Source organism: Excalfactoria chinensis, chromosome 1 (genome assembly GCF_039878825.1).
Source record: "Excalfactoria chinensis isolate bCotChi1 chromosome 1, bCotChi1.hap2, whole genome shotgun sequence".
Lineage (NCBI taxonomy): Eukaryota > Metazoa > Chordata > Aves > Galliformes > Phasianidae > Excalfactoria > Excalfactoria chinensis.
In genome coordinates this window covers 153,739,899-153,754,812 of record NC_092825.1, presented here as the reverse complement: position 1 = coordinate 153,754,812, position 14,914 = coordinate 153,739,899, and positions in this window count along the sequence as shown.

The following is a 14,914-nucleotide window of genomic DNA, read 5'->3' as shown; positions in this document are numbered from 1 at the left end:
CTCTCTTGAAAAAGCATGATGCAATGCCAATGACAGTAGGCAATAAGAAACATGAAACAGAATCTTCATAAAATGAGAGAGCAAAATTTCTCTGATTTACATGTGAATGGACCTACATGTAACAAATCTAATTGATTTATTTTCCACATTATATTGAGGAAAACATAAATAATTTTGCTATTCTGTTCTGGATTTCTTTATACTTTGCAGTAAATTTCAAACTTCATAAGCCTTAACAATATTCTATTTTGCATGTTTTCTAGGATGTTTTTCCTTAGAGAATTATACAAGTACTCCTCCAAAAGTAATGTCTCCTATTTTATTATGCTGACTTATAATATCAGAGGTGGATGTTGGTGATACAGAAGAAGAGGGTGAACCTTCCTGCCAATATTCCATTATATTTTGTTCCATATGACAGATGGCAGCAGAAGTGTCATCTGACAAAATGACATCTAACATGGAGTGCATATGAAGCAAAGGTGTGTTACAGAATTCTTCCATGTAGAAAAAATTGTTGGCTCATATGCTTTCAGGATGGATATCAGGAAAGGCTTTTCACCAGCGGGTTGTCAGGCACTGGAACAGCCTCTTTGGAAAAGTGGTCACAGCACTGAGCCTGTCAGTGTTCAAGTGTCCGGACCTATGATCTGTTTTTTGAGTGAACCTGTGTGCAGTCATGAGTCTGATTCAATGATCTTAATGAGTTCCTGCCAACTTGGGATGTTCTGTGGTTATATGAATCTATGATTCTTTATAACAAGATGGTTTTGAAAGACAAGACAATGCTGCTGTTTCATAGCAGGACAGCCTCTGTCTTTTTCTGAGTCCCCATTCTTCAGGACCTCTTCTGCCAGCACCTTAATGTGAACACCCAGTATACATGCAAAAATGTGTGGCTTAGTAAAGAATTAAAGGAAGTAAATTATGCCACTGTTTTAGTAACTTGTAATGTAGTCATATCTTTATTTTTCTAAAACTTTGTTTATTTATTCACATATATTACATATACTTCACATATATTTTCTCTAGAGAAAATCTGTCTTAAATGGAGCAGTCAGAAAACCTTTTCCCCACAAGAAATTATAATAATTTGCATTTTGATAATAAAAAAAAGTAGTAAAATATTACAAAAACATATAATTAAACAATTAAACTTTGTAATAGAGTCATACATTTCTACTTACAAAAAAAAAAAAAAAAAAAAAAAAAAGAAAAAGTGTTTAAATAATGTGGCAAACCACTAGAAGATCAAATTTTCATATTGCACATTGCATGTCAAACATTACACATTTCAATCAGAATAATGTCTAAAAGTAGCTGGAATGTAAAGCCTCTTGAAAAATAGGATGTTATGTATCTAAGGGTGATACAAAGAGAAGGTATAGAGCATAAACCTGTGTTGACTCCATCTTGTTGATTACATGTAATTTATCATGTAATTCTTTCCATAACAATCACTTTGAAAGATACAAATCTTAAAACAAATATATATTACCTTCCAAAGTAAAAACTGAAAATCAGTAATCAAATATTTGAAATGCCTGTAATAGCATAAGTTCTTCAGTTTTGTACAGCTTGTAGAGGGGTTTATTAGGACAAATTAAAGGTAAATATCTTTGTGGAATTATTATTATATATATATGAAATGATTGAAAGCGGTTTTTTGCTTGTTTGGTTTTTTAAGTTGTATCTACATTAAGCCACTCTATAAAGAACAGACCTATTTGTATTTAGGCATACTGCCTAATACATTTAAGCTTCTTAGTCCATCCCTCTTCTCCCGAGTTGATGTCATATTAGCACATTTTATGACTGTGTTTCATGCATGAATGTTCTTAGTTGGTATGCAGAGTATTAAAATTTCCTTATGACTATTCAGACTTCTGTCAATTTGGGGGATCACTGCACTCCTGATAGCTTCTACTTAGTTAACTTAATTTCCAAACCAGTATTTCATGCTCAGTGCTTATAGTGTCTTCATGTGATGTCCTCCTGTGTCAAAACAATCCATTTCCAAATTCTCATTGTATGAAAATATATCTTGATATTTTATCAGAGAAGCATAGGCAATCTCAATGCTTTTATTTTTCCATAATTTGAATAAAGCTGTGATGAAACTGGTACTATTAGCAGATATATGACCTCAGAAGGGAGGAGATAGTGATTCACATAAATTGTCATCATTTCTTTCTCCTTTTTTTTTTTTTTTTTTTTTTTTTTTTTTTTTTTTTACTTTGGTGTTTAGATTATATTTTATTTGTTAACATATTTTCTTTTTCTTTTTTTCTTTTCTCTTTCTAGCAGAGAAAAGGGAAAAAATTATATCCACTGAGGCACTGGAATTTAATCTGTCCACTAATGCTGTTATTACACAAATAGATTCATACTGGAACCAGACAACCAGTAGTATCATCACAGTGCAGGTGGAGATGTTTTTATCTTCTTCCTGGGGGAAAATGCTCTGGAATTCTTGTTTTAGATTTGCTCAGCTAGAAGATGGGATACAAGAGTATCCAGCAGTACCAGAGGCATCCAAATGAAGCCAGATGTTCCTAATCTGAAGCTGATTTCAATTTGGTCTAAAATGTCAGCTGCATAATATCTTTGTATTACCAGCAACATAAATTTTGCTGAAGCTCAGTAACAAGTTATAATACTTTTTGTAGAAAAGGATGACTTATTCCTCACCTCATCTTTTTCCTAACTGCCTATGAGAGAGGACACTACCAGGGACAAACTGCAGTTCTTAACAACCTGTGTGTATGATAAATCCCAAGGAGTAGCGGTGAAAAGGGAATGTAGAATCTTTTTTTCACCCACTTAATCATGCCTGGGGTCTACACATTAAATATTTTGAGAATGAATTGACTTGGTAGGTTACTTCAGATGCAATAACCACTCAAAATCTTTTAACTTAGCTGCATCCTTAGCTTTGATGTTTATGAAATAATGATTTTGAATTCAATTTTCTGTTTTCATTTAAACATTTTTTGTAGTGTATAGATGATTATAGCTTCATAAAAGTTCATTTGTGTTTTAATAATCTGCATGAGTTCTTGGCATCTGCATAGAAGGATCATGCTGTGAAATCTTAATTCTTATGCTATTATGAAAAACTGGTTTTGTTCACTTAAAAAATCTCATTAAGTTTCTTTATAAAACCTTCTTGCTTTAATCATTGTAAGATCTCCAGGCAGATTATGTCAAATTGCCTTAGTTTTGTTACCAATACAAGCAAGGAATAACTAAAATGACACGGTATTTATGTTATTTCATATTGCAAGTATTCAGCACTTTCATAACAATTAGAGAAAAAGAGCAATTGATTGAATCATGTTAGAAACACACAAATTAATTCTGCATTGCATAAAGTTAGATAATTTGTTTGTCATTGGATGCATTTTTAAACCAAAGCTTTCAGCTGAATGAACTTTATTTGATTTACGTACTGTTCAGTGCATTGGATAATAAATTTAGTTCATACCACACTAAGCAATAGAAAAGTAAAATAAGTGTTCAGCACTCAAAAAAAATAAAAAATAAAAAATAAAAAAAAAATAAAAATCCTTTCAATCAACTTTCAACATATGTTGCTCAGAATGTAATGCTTCCTATTTATTTCCATGGAACTACAACAGATAGAAAACGCACAATAACATTTTTGATAAATTCTCAGCTACAAAATACTATTTACCAATATAGTCACTACCACTTGCTATGAATTTTCACCATCAATGAACAAGAGCCTGCATCCACTGTCTGGTCTCCATAAACATAAGCAAGTGTCAGTAGATGTCAATGGGTGCATCTATTTATTTATTTATTTATCTTGTTGAGGGCTTCAGTGACACATCTTTTCTTCATATGCACTTCCATGCCAGACAGTTTTTTCAGACTGTCTCTCTGCAGCCATCTGTTTCGTGGCAACAAAACTTAAGGGAATATTGGTGGTAAGGTTTGACTTCTACTGCCATACCAACATCTGCCTTTAAAACCCTGGCCAAAATAGTAAAACAGAATAAAACAAAACAGAAAAAAATAGGACTAATCAAAACTTAAAAAGTATTGTTTGAGAGCATTATTCCAGTCAGCCAGTTGAATGCTGACAGGCATAGATCATCAACCTCCTCTTTAGGAAGTATGTTACATGACCACCCTCATGGTAAACAATTTTTTCCTAAAATCTAATCTGATGCACCTTTGTGTTGTTCATATGTATTCTATCATTGATGACAAGGGGTAGGAGATTGTCACCTCCTTCACTTCTCCTCAGTAAGCTGTAGAGAGCAATGAGGTCATGCCTTAATCTCCTTGTTCCCTGAGCCTTCCCTTTTCCAGGCTGAACAGTCTATCTCAATATTTCCTCGAAGGAGTGATGATCATGACTGTGGGCCTTTATCTGACTTTCTCTATTATGTTCATGTCTCTCCTGCATTGGGTAGCTCAGAACTGGACATAGCACACCCGTGCTTAGTTGAAGGGAAGGATCAGATCTCTCTGCTCACTGACAATACTTTGTGTAACACAGCCCAAGATACTGTTAGCTTTTTTTGCAGCAAGGGCACACTGCAGGCTCACATTCTCATTGGTGTCCACAAAAAACCCTAATGTTCTTTCCTGAAAAGCTGCTTTCATGATAGGTGGGTCCAGCATGTACTGGTACCTGAGGTTGTTCCTCCCCAGGATCAAGGCTTGCCATTTCTGTTTGTTGAACTTGCAATTCCTGTCAGCCCATTTCTCCACCCACTTGAATTGCCTTTGGATGGTGACACAAACCTCTGACATATCAGCTACTCCTCCCAGTTTTGTGTTATCTGCAGACTTGCTGAGGATACACTCTGCCCTGTCATCCAGATGATTAATGAAGATGTTGAACATCATTAGACTCAGTGTTCATTCCTGAGGTGCACTGAGAAAATCCAGACTCCAATTAGACTTTGTGCCACTGATCTCCACCTGCTGCTTCTGGCTCTTCAGTCAGTGTTCAGTTCATCTCTCTGTTTGCTCATCCTGCTCACATTTTATCAGATTCTTTACAAAGACATTGGAATTAGGTGATATTTAAGGTCCTTTCCAATCTATACAGTTCTATGATTCTATGACTGACCATACTATATGATAATTAGAAATTAATGTTAACATAAAGGAAGGAGTGGGTGGGCATTTGCAGTTAAGGCATTGCAGTAAAGGCATTTTCTAAAGCAACTCCTGTGCATATTGAGTTGCTGGATTTTGATTCCTGGTAGGAAGTAAGGTAATAAATATCTTAATTTTCTTCCACATATGCCCTTTACTTCTCTTATTAAACTGCCTTTATCTTAACCCATAATCTTAACCATTTTTTCTTTCTTCCCTGCCCTACTTAGGAGTGAAAAAGAGACTGGATGAAGGTATTGCAGGCAGCCAAGGTCCAACCACCACAAGGACTTTATTCCTCCAGGTGGTGGAAGACTATGACTAGGTCCCTCTTTAGCATTTTAAAATCTAATTAGAATAGAATAGAATAGAATAGAATAGAATAGAATAGAATAGAATAGAATAGAATAGAATAGAATAGAATAGAATAGAATAGAAAGCTTTGGTAACGGAGAAGAGATGAGAACTTCACTCTCCACTCATCATCTTTAGGAAGCTGTAGAGAGCACTAAGGTCACCTTTTATTCTCCTTTTCCTCAGACTAGACAGCCTAAGTATGCTCACTCTCTCCCCACACAACATTCTTTCCAGTCCTTTCCTGGGCACACCCAGATCCCTTTCTACTGAGCTGCTTGCTAGCCACTCATCTGCCTTTCTGTTTACATATGTAGCATTATTCCATCTCAGTTGTAGAACCCAGCATTTTCCTGTGTTTAACTTCATGTCATTGATGATTACACAATGCTCCAGTCTATCTAGATACCCCTGCAAGGTCTCTTATCTCTCAAAAAAGTCATCAGACCTCCCAGTTTATTACCATCAGCAAACATGCTGAGGATGCGTTCAACTCCATCATCAAGGTCACTGATAAAAATAGATTGCCCCCAGATTCCCTAGGGGAATGTGATTATTGACAGACTGCCATTCAGATGAACCCCATTCATTACAACCCTTTGAGATCTACCACTGAGCCAGTTCATCACTCAGCACAGCACAAACCTGTTTATCTCTCAGTTAGACAATTTGTCCAGAAAGTTGCTGCAAGGGACAATAATCTAAGCCTGTCATCTCAACTTCTTCTGATATTATGCATTCCAACTCCCTAATCATCTTATGTATTGGGATGTCTGCAGAGACAATGTTCTAAGTAAAACATCAAAGTACCAAATAAACAGAAATAAATCCCTTTCCTTTATCTATGACCCATGCTTTTGATTATAAATGGCCAGCTTTCATCACTACAAGGATATGCTGCTGACTCATGTCTGACTCATAACCCAGTCTTTATTTACAGAGACTGTTAATTAAGTCAGCCTTTAATCTACATCATTACATGAAAAATAAAATAAAATAAAAAAAAATGAGGAGAGGAGAGGAGAGGAGAGGAGAGGAGAGGAGAGGAGAGGAGAGGAGAGGAGAGGAGAGGAGAGGAGAGGAGAGGAGAGGAGAGGAGAGGAGAGGAGAGGAGAGGAGAGGAGAGGAGAGGAGAGGAGAGGAGAGGAGAGGAGAGGAGAGGAGAGGAGAGGAGAGGAGAGGAGAGACTGGGGATGTAATATAACATGAAGAAGTCATACAGCAAGGGAGGAAACATCAGATATGTAAGAACAGGCAAATATAGTTAGGAAGAAAAAAAGGTTTCAGAAAAAGTGGATTTGACCTTCAGATTACTGAGTTAAGATGGATCTGAACTTTAAATTAATGAATTTACATTATCCTTATCTCTCCACTGTTGTACTTAACACTAAGGAAACTTTACCCTTTAAACTTTTTGATCAATCCATCAGTTTGAACTGTATATGAATTCAACGAAAAAAAGATAATCCTGTTAAAAATGTATTTTTCTGTATCCTTACTCCCTAACTACTGGCAAAGAGCTAACAAAATGCTGGAGTCAGTCATGGATGTTGTTGAGGAAGTACTTTTGAGAGTGCTCAGAATAGCAGTTTAGATTTCAGTCATTATGGTTCTTTGTTTATCATACTATACACATTCTTAATCTTTGTATTGCATTTAATCCTCATGTTATTAACAGTAAAATGTCAGATTATATTTAGAATGTGCACTGATGATATATGAGGGCTGCTCTGAAAGTAACGCCTCCTATTTTGTTATGATGGCCCACAATGTCAGAGGTAGATGTTAGTGGTATAGCAGTAGTGGTTGAACTTTCCTGTTGCATTATGGAGACCAAACAGTGAAAGTGAGCACAATGAGGAGGTGGGTGTTGCATTTCTGCAGGGGCAACACTGTTGTTCTGCAGGGTCACCTCTGTTGGTGCAGATATTTACAAATGTGTTGTACAGACTCTTGTTTATCAGTGGCAACAGTGCAGATCTAATGGTGACATTACTTTAGAAGTGATCTATGTATATGACCTTTTCGTTTGTTTTTGTAAGTACAGTCAGGAAAATTTGTTTATGCTTTTTCTTCTCTTAATTCTTCAAAATAACGCAGCAGAAAAAAAAAAAATTAAAATAAATCCTGGAGAGTTTGAAGGAAAATAACTATGTAAGAGTATATTGAACAGTGTGGCATTTGCAGCAAGCAAGTGTATGAATCTGCCAGCCTTTTAGTTACAGTCCAACCTGAATTTAGATTACCTTGAAACATTTCCCATGCAATATGACACTAGGGTTATACTTTTTTGTTTGTTTGTTTGAATTTTGGGAGAGTAGGAGGAGTGACTATTTTAAAGAATATATCCATGTAACATTATGCAAAATTGATTTTCATTCTGTCTTGTACAATCTATAAAAATTACTTATTTGAAAGAACAGTAGTAAAGTTTAAACAGTAGTAAAGTTTCAAAGACTGAACAGTTATGAAAACTTGTTGGAAAACCAAAACCTTTCCAGCAAATCAAGGTTACAACTAATTTATTTTAGGCTCAGTGCCCAAAACAGAAGCTTTGTAAGTTCACATTGCATATGCATCACGAGGTAATTTCTCTTTTACATAAGTTAGTAATCAACCTAATATAAGAATTATGCATTTTAATTTGCTGATTTTGTTTTCTTTAATTTATACCTCAAGTCTTTCACTTGTCAAAAAGGAAAAAAAAAAATAAAAATAAAAGAAAACAACAACAACAACTTCCAAAGAAAAAAAAAAAAAAAGCTGAGCAGACATCTCAGTTTATTGTGCTTAGACACTGATAGACTGCTCAGCAATGTACACCTGCTCTCTAACTCCTCCCACAGTAGGGTAGGGGAGAGAATCAGAAAGGTAAAACTGCGAGAACCTGTGGGTTTAGATAAAACATTGCATTTATTGCTGAGTCTGATGTCATATAGTATGGAGTATTCATTTGGCCAGTTTGGGTCAGCTTTTCTGGCTGTGTCCCCCCAGCTCGTCCTATCATAGTAGGTTGAATGTAGTCAGTTGTTAAATGACCACCCAGCTGTTCTCTCACTCCTCTTCCTCAACAGAACATAGTAAAACTGACATAATCTACCTGGACTTGTGCAAAGCATTTGAAACTGTCCTGCATGATATCCTGGTCAACAAATTGAAAAAAAATAAAAAAATAGACTTGGTGGCTGGACCACTCACTGGATAAGGAATTGGCTGGATAGTTGCACTCAGAGAGTTGCAGTCAGTGGCTCAGTGTCCAAGACAAATGTCATTCCTCAGGGATCAGGGTTGGGACCAGTGCTATTTAACATCTTTGTAGGTGACATAGACTGTGTGATCAAGCACACACTTAGCAAGTTTGTAGGTGACACAAAGCTGAATGGTGCAGTTGACATGCTAGAGGGAAGGGATGCCATCCACATGGATCTGGACAGGCTTCACTGGTGGGCCCATGCCAATCTCATGAAGTTCAACAAGGTCAAGTGCAAGGTTCTGAATCTGGGTTGAGACAGTCTCAATCACAGATAAAGGCTGGGCAGAGAATGACTTGAAAGCAGTCCTGAAGAGAAGGATTTGGGGGTGCCAACTGATGAAGGATTTAACATGAACCAGAAATGTGCACTCGCAGCTGAGAAGGCCAACCATATCCTGGGTTGCATCAAGAGAAGTGTGTCCAGCATGTTGAGGGAGATGATTCTGTCCCTGTGCTCTGCTCTCGTGAGATCCCACCTGGAGAACTGTGCTCAGTTCTGGAGCCTCCAAACCAAAAAGGGCATCAAGGTATTGGAGCAGGTCAGGGAAGTGCCACAAAGATGATGAGAGGGCTGGAGGACAAGCTGAGAGAATTGGGATTCTTCAGCCCAGAGAAGAGAAGGCTCCAAGGAGACGATATAGAGGTCTTCTAGTACTTGAAGGGAGCCAATAGGAAAGCTGGGAAGGATCTTTTTATAAGGGAAGGTAATGATAAGATGAGGGAAAATGGTTTTAACTGGAAGAGGGTAGATTTAGACTAGATATTAAAAAGAAATTATTGTGAGGGTGGTGAGACACTGGAACAGGTTGCACAGTGAGGTTGTGGATGATAGCGGAAGCTATTTGTAATAGGTGAATGGTTGGACTGGATGATCTTTCAGGTCTTTTCCAACCTTGGTCATTCTGTGATTCTGTGATCCATACCTGGAGGTCTTCAAGGCCAGGCTGGATGGGGCTTTTAGCAACCAGGTCTAGAAGAATGTGACCCTGCCTAGGAACTAGATGATATTAAAAGTCCCTTCCAACCCAAACCATTCTATGATTCATGTATGCACCAAATTCTAGACATAAATAAATAGTACACTTTTCCCAAAGCATGAACATACAGACTGAACTCACACAGAAATCAGATAATATTAATGATGCCCTTTGAACTTGACACATCTTTTAAATGAGTTAGCAATCACAGAGAATGTCAAATGCTTCTGAAAGATCCACAAGCAGAAAAATCAATGACTGCCCTCTGTATACTGGCAGCAAGAACCATCTATCAATGCTATTTGTATTTTATCTGAATTTAGATTATAATGAGTCCCAATAATTACTTAGAGGTATATAAATATAAGGTTATAAGCTTAGTTTTTCAACTAAGTGATGCTTAACTTGTTAAGGTTGTTCATTGACAACTGAATTAAAATAATCTTCAAAACAGGAAAAGAATGAGACTTCTATTATCTCAAAACAGTGGCACAATTTACATATATGTATACATTTATATATATATATATATATATCCTCAGTGAATGATATTGGTTTAGGAAAAACAAACAAACAAACAAAAAACTTCTCATCTATATATTTTTAAATTATTACAGCATTCTCTAAAAAGAAAGGCAATTTGTGCTTATTATGATTCTGATGCTATAATTGTGTTTATTCTGATGAAGAAATTGCAACTCAATAAGAATGGTCAGATTCCAGTGCTTATTTAGAAACACTATTTAACTCTGAACCTTCTCTTTAAAATGGAGGATCACTGTTGAACTATAAAGCCAAACAACTGCATTCTGATCTTATCAGTGCCGTTTCTGTAAGCTCTCTTCCACTCTTCCCATAATCTCAGAAACGATGAGAAAGACATAATCTCAGAAACGATGAGAAAGATGGATAAAGGAGTTGAGATAAACAGTTAAGTACACTTCACTAACAGCAGTGGAAGCTTTTGTCCTCTGAATCAAAAGGAGAAAAAAAAAAAAAGTGATAACATTCACCATCCTTCTATTCAGTATGGCCATGTGCAGAAATCTCTTTAAACTGGTTAAAAAGATTCTGAGAGGTTTAAAAGCCTCTCTCTCTCTCTTTTATTTTATTTTATTTATTTTCCAAATTAATTTTAATTGGCCAAAGCCCCATCATCCTGAAAATTGCCCTTGACTACTATTATTTTCTTGGCACGACAGGTGTTCTTGCACAGTGTGCAGTAGAGCAAGAGATGTAATTCCACAGAGGATTTCAAGAGACTAATTCCAAGAGCAAAAGGCAAGGTGGGGATTGCATCAATTGAAGTGGTGACAAAATGAAAATTTTATTTGTTGCAAGTCAGAATGGAAATAGAATGCAGAGCAGTCAGAATTTAGTAGTCCAAATACAAATAAGTATGTTTTAAGCAAATTATTCTTAATTCTATTCTCAGGAAACAGGAATGTTAATTGGTAAGAATTAACAAGAAATTAAAGTAGGTGCAATTGAAATTGTTTTAATTTCACATCTTCTTTTCTCTGTGTGCCACGTATCCTGTAAACTGCAAAGGTTTCTTTTCATATAACAGTTCAGACTGGAACAAATGTTCAGGATTCATGTCTGTCAAAACGTTGCTAGTTTGTGCTTTCCAGATGTAGGTGGCACACAAAGAACTATTAATGTTCATACATATTTTACAGTAAGCTTATTTTTTACTGAATATTTAGGTTTGAAACATTTGAACCATTGTCTACTTTGTGTTGAATGAACTCCACAAAGTCAGGAGAAGCATTTTCTTGTGATGGAATTCCTCATTCCTTTCTATCAGTATGACATATGCCTGTCCTTAGTTGTTCATTGCCAGTTGCAAATTGCCCACTTTTTTACCACTCCTTCTGCTGGCATCGCATGGCAAACTAGGTCAGAGGAAGGACCTCGATTAAACTAAATTCCATAGAAAGGGAGAATAGCATATTGTGACAGGAGGACACATTTCAAGCTGGCATGATAAGTTAGGCAAGAAGCACATCTGGGACCATACATGCTGAAGCACTGAGTTCTGATATCACGTCTGCTTCCATCAAATTCCTGTGCTCTTTACTGTTCTAAAATAGAATAGTATATAATACAACTGTGAAATACTATTAAAAAAAAAAAAAAAAAAAAAAAAAAAAAGAGAGAGAGAGAGAGAGAAATGATACTTTCAAAAGTATTTTAGAGGAAAATAGGTGTTCAAAAGCAAAATACAAAGGCTCAAGGTCATCTGTAGAAATTTCATCTCCCGACATGTCATTTTGAAGCCTAGTTTCTGGGAAAAGTTCTGCAATCCATATTGACAAAAACGTGTTTCTGAGTATCCTGGCCAGGGGCTGTTGTCATAAGCATTTCTAAATTACTGTATCTACAAAGCACTGAATTAATTAGGCGTGATATATTTTTGGCATGTGACTGCAGAGAATATAGCATAATGTCATGAAATCTACCAGCCTGAACTGCACTGTTTGCAGAGGTAACAGTCTCTTGGGAATCTTTTCAGCTCTGAATGAATGCAATTTACCTTGAAAGTAAACTGCTAGCTGACTAATGCAACCTCTCTTTTCTCTCCTCTTTTTCAAGAGCCAGGCATAATAGGCTGTTGTTGGTTGTTGTTGTTGTTGTTGTTTTTCTTTCTGATCACACTTTACTGCACAACTTAATAAAAAATGAAAGAAAAAAAAAAACAATAAAAAAAATCAAAGAGTATTCCAACTAAACTCTCAGCACATTTAAAAGCTAGAAAAGAATCAGAAATAGCAATGGTATAATAACCAAAAGCAGCTGGGAAATTTCATCAGTAGATTTCACTGTATCGTAGTTTTAAATAAAGTAAGAACATACGTAGACTTTCCTGTGTGCATACATATATGTATATATATATATATTAAAAATAGAATCATAGAATCATATTTATATTTATTGGCATAAGAATATGCATGTGTATGTTCATGCTTAGGCAAACTGGTCTTTTTTTCTTTTCATGAGCATGCTGAAGTATTTTCTGTGCAGTTTTTGTTGTTGTTGTTGTTGTTGTTTTAATGAAAAACAAGCATAGACAAGAATGAATCTACTTTGCTCCGGAGGATAGTTCCACAGTATTAACGACCGTTGTTTCAGAATGGTGGTCTCAATAATACCAACCCACTAATTTGAAATATAATTTTGCAACTGATAAGCTATGTCAGACAGTGACTCCACAGCTATCATAAAGAATTAATGAGGTATTTTAACTGAAATACCAAATTGCACACTGACTGTCCTATAAAACTTTACCTGAAATACATAAGTTCTGAGGCACATATGAATATAGATACTTAGCTCAAGAAAATAAAAAAATTTCTTAACATTTACTGATTTATAGAATCATAGGATGGTTTGAGTTGGAAGGGATTGTTAAAGGTCATCTGGTCCAACTCCCCTGCGATTAAAAGGGACATCTATCTAGTTTGATGTTAAATTATTAAATGGCACTTTTTTTTTGTTTTTTATTTTCTCTTTCTCAATCTCTCTTTATTTATTTATTTATTTATTTTTCTTAAACAGAAGGTACACAATAGTTCTCATTTCTAGAGAAAGACTTTTATGAGAAAATGTATTCTACAGGAACATCCTGTCATTTTGAAATGGCAAATGTTTTATTTTATAGAGATAAAAATGTATAAATTAACTGTATAATCCTATATTACTATATAAAGTGAGAAACATTCAATATTCTAGATATCATATTTGTGATTATAAGATTTGAACACAGAATGTGAATCATTCATAACAATACCTTCATAAAGAAAACATACTTTGATTTCTCAGAAATTACATAGCCTAAGTTCTTTCTTCTGAACAACCGCAATGCCAGTACTTGACAGGTAACAAGGTGAATCATATCTTACTTCATACTTTGAATCATATGAGAAAATAAAGCTCATAAATTCACTGTAGGTTTTTTACAATTGCTGTTGTACTTATTATTTAGAACAGGGAAGGGGAGCAACAATAGCATAAATACATATTTTTCTTCTGTTCTAAAATACATGGTAATATGATGCCAGCTGCAAGTGAAGAAAAAGACAGGTAGATAGATGCAGCAAATCAACATTGTTTCCACAAGTAAATAATTTGATAGCATTCTTCAGCAAGTAATAGTCTGGCTTACAGTCTTATTAGGCTAACTTCTTATCTGTTGCAAGGCTTTAACATCTCTCTCTCTTTTATTTATTTATTTTATTTATTTATTCCATGTTACAGATTATAACAAAATATCTCAGCAGATATTTACAGGTATTTCTTATACAACAATGAAAAGAAGAAAATAAAAAAGATATTTGAAAACCTAGTGAAGAAAGGCTGGCTTCATTGACACAGCAAAGACAAGCATTTAACATCTTGACCCAAAACATTAATCAGAAATGCATAGCCTGCCTCTAGTATATTAGAGAATAGGAAACCAGAAAAGGATCTAGGAAAAGTTATATTATCCAAGTAGTGTCGTGAAACATAAAACAAACTGTGAAACGTATAGGTAGTGCAAGAGTATCAAGGCCAAAAAGAACTGTCTCAAGGACATGAAGTATTTGATGATTTCAACTATATGAAAACAGAAAATTTTATGCTACTGTAGTTACAAATGTAGAATGTATAAACAGAGATTGAAGGACAAGTTCCATATTTATTCAGTGTCCCAGGCTTCTGTGACAGGAGATGAGGTAATACTTCTCAGTGTGAGAAGTGGTAATTATTCTCTGTTTCAGTACATGCAGCTTAATTTTTTTTATTTTTATTTTTTTAAATTTTTTTAAATCCCACTGGAGCACTGGTGTTGCTGGACTTGAAATACTGCAGATTCATATAATTATTTGAATTGGAAGAGACCTTTAAAGATCACCTACTCCAAATCCTTTGCAATAAACTCCAAGAACTAGATCAGGTTGCTCAGAGCGTAGTCCAGACTGACCCTGAATGTCTTCGAGGATAAGGCCTTCACTACCACTATGGGCAACCTGTTACAGCGCCACAGAACCCTTATCATAATATATATGTATATATATTATATATATGCGTATATATATGTGTGTGTGTGTGTGTGTGTGTATGTGTGTGTGTGTGTTTTCTTATATCCAAAAGAAATCTCTCTTTCAGTCTGAAGCCATTTCCTCTTGCCTTATCACAGCAGAGCCTA